The sequence below is a fragment of the Nelumbo nucifera genome, chromosome 2, assembly GCF_055504915.1.
Source record: "Nelumbo nucifera cultivar China Antique chromosome 2, China Antique-T2T, whole genome shotgun sequence".
Classification (NCBI taxonomy): Eukaryota; Viridiplantae; Streptophyta; class Magnoliopsida; order Proteales; family Nelumbonaceae; genus Nelumbo; species Nelumbo nucifera.
This window is the reverse complement of record NC_142650.1, coordinates 52,992,432-52,995,452: the sequence shown is the minus strand read 5'-3', so window position 1 is coordinate 52,995,452 and position 3,021 is coordinate 52,992,432. Positions and strand designations below refer to the sequence as shown.

The window sequence follows — 3,021 nt, the reverse complement described above, 5'->3', positions numbered from 1 at the left end:
TATTTTATAGTTGAAAACCTTACATCCATTGTAGGAAGAAACAAATTAAAAGCAGCATTAAGGACGCATGACTGTAAATTAGAATCATGTTGAATGCTTAAAAAGGGCCATTAGTTGCCCAATAACGGTCCCCTCTAGGAGGGGTAGACTGGATCCAGATCTAACACTTAGCACCATATGTTTGATGATTAGAAAAAAACAGAAATGAATAGTAAAAAGTACATAAAGATAATTTTCTTTTTATGGGTTCACTCTAAAGATAATATTGCAGTAAGATAGCACATACAGAGCTTCTTGACCCAATAAATTTATTCCCTTGTATAACTGAAAAAGAGAGCCGTTTTAATTTATAGGAGCCCTCAGGGTTATAGGGGTAGTAGCTCCAAAATGGTTCCAATAATCAAAAACACTATTTATGTAGGAAATCAAAAGTAAAAGATTCAGAGTGAGATAATTGGGTTTCATTTTGATGCCTGAAAAAATTACAACCAATCAACCGGCAACATAATAATAGGGGAAAATTTATGATGCGGCAAAGATATGGTATTAAAAGAGTTTTGACCAATCAAAATTCCGATAAATAACACTTGATTAGTTACCAATCTTTATGAATCCAGTTGAGTTGTCAGACATTTTTCAGATATATCATATATTCCTATTATCATAGTCAAATTTAGAATTTATTCTCATTGGCGCCTGTAGCTCAGTGGATAGAGCATCTGTTTCCTAAGCAGAAAGTCGTAGGTTCGATCCCTACCTGGCGCGTTTTTATTGCTTCAAAGTTGAAACGATTTCTTATTCCCACGTTTTACTATTATTTTTGGTAAATTTATTTTGTTCTCACGGTTTGAGAAATGAGAAATTGAGGAATGTCATCCACATCTTTTACCCTTTTTCAGTCTTTGGTCTTCATTCGTACAGAACCATATCAATGAGCCACTAAAATTTCCAGGCCCACCCATTCGGCCTAATAAAGGCCCATCACACAAGGCTGGTCCCGTCTCTTGGGCTGGATGGTCTGGACAAGCAGACAATGACCTAATTATTTAACCCCGACGATTTAACGCTAATCACCCCGAGATTTCATCATTCCACCAACCACCCATATTCGCCCTTGTCCACCCGTACTGCAAGGACCACCCCTCTGGCCTAACAAAGGGCCATTACCCAAGGCTGGTCCCGTCTCCTGGGCTTGATGGACTGAACAAGCCGACAATGACCTAATTTTGGAACCAATTAGAGTCACTCTCAGATTCAAACCCACCCACGTTTTCAGTCTAATCAGTCAGAGACTCTATTATCATTCCACCAAGTCCAAGCAATGTAGCCCATTGGCCCCTATCCACCCATTTGGCCTCTCAGCGTTCATCTCCCACCGTATAAAGATTGCTCTCCTCAATGAAAGTGGTTGGAACAATAAATTAAGATTCATAACAACAAAACCCAGCAAAGATCAATTCCCTTTGTGAGTAAAAGTTAGATGAACTCGAAATAGGGGATGCTTACAAGTTATGTTCACGTAAACTAGGGCAAGATTCAATGAAGTTTTCTTTAATAAGGAAGAGGGAAAAGCTCTCCTTGACTTGAGAGAAGATGGGCTTTGACCATATGGAAGTGGGTGCGCCTCAAGAAAAGAGTTTCAAACCCAAATCATTTCGAGGTGGCTATCATCTTTTCCTTGAGCAGAGAGAGAGAGAGAGGTTGATGGACCTGCTGCACTTGCAAAGAGCTAGCTTTGCTTTTGAATGATTGAACAGCTCTTCCCTTTTCTTTTACCACTATCATCATCAGAGTGACCAACTTTGGTTTGTACTACTTTTAACAATGATATTGCAGGATGTGTGGACACCAGGACGTCCAGGGTTGTTGTGGGTGCGGAATCTGTTTGTTGAAAGAACCCAGTGGTTTTGATTTCAACTATGACCACCAATCTCCTGTTGAGAAAGTTGGTGAGGCGCATGCCTGATGCCTCTCACTGTGGGGTGGGGGTGGGGGGGTTCCCACAGCTGATGAGTTCCATCAGAGTTGGGTTTGTTCCATAGTTGTGCGCATGTCCGCATCTGAGTGGGAACATTTGCCATCATTCCAAGTGGGGATCAAACATCCAATCATACAACAGAAAGGGACAACCATGGCAAGGGGACCTTAGAATTCCTTCCAAAGAGACCATCAATGGTTTCGAATTTCGTTGGTATTGGTTTTCGGTTTTGATGCCCTACACCATTAGGGGCCCTACACCATTAGGGGTGTAATCCGGGTCGGGTTAGGGCAGGTTGACATCAACCCTAATTCGATGGCATTTTATTGGGTTGGGTTCATGTTGGCTTCTTTTATATAAAAAAAAATGTTCCAACTTTAAACTTGTGGGAGAATAAAAACCTATTGAGCAACTTCACCTAATAACTTAGACTATGTTTGGTTTGAAGGAAAAAGTAGGGAAAATAAGGGAAAGGCAGGAAATCTTTACAAACTTTGTATAGATTTTTATATCTTTTCCTTCCTTTCTCTACCTTTTCCTTCAAACCAAACATAGCCTAGGTTTTAGGTTTAAGTTCTTAGTAATGGTATCAGAGCCTGTTTTATTAAGTGGTCGTCTAGTGTTTGATTGTTATTGACCCATTTTAATTAATTAAATTTCAGTAAAAGGTATGGGTGGGTCTGTGCTTCTACACGCTTCAAGCCCAATGGCTTTTCACCTGAGGGGCATATTAAAGAATATAAACCTATTAAGGGACCTCACCTAACAGCTTAAACTTTTAAATTGAATGACTCTTTGAAAAAATTTAAAATTATTATGCGTATATAATCATGCATATATTCATGGATGCATTTACACATACATACAGGAAACATGTTGGATTCCAAGTCCAATCAAGTTTCTCAAGGCTTCAACCAAGTTGCTCAAGGCCCAACTTGTTTGGGCTATCCGGCCAAGTTGCACCCCTATAAACCAGCTTATGCATGGCCTCTCAATCTCTAATGCAGACATATGATCTCAAACTATAATCTTTAAGGCTATGT

General features: G+C 39.7%; 1 non-coding gene across 1 annotated transcript; it reads left to right on the top strand.

Moving 5' to 3' along the window:
- Positions 1-692: 692 nt before the first annotated feature.
- On the top strand, positions 693-765 carry TRNAR-CCU (transfer RNA arginine (anticodon CCU)). The gene has a single exon. It is a non-coding gene; the product is annotated as a tRNA-Arg (tRNA).
- Positions 766-3,021: the final 2,256 nt, after the last annotated feature.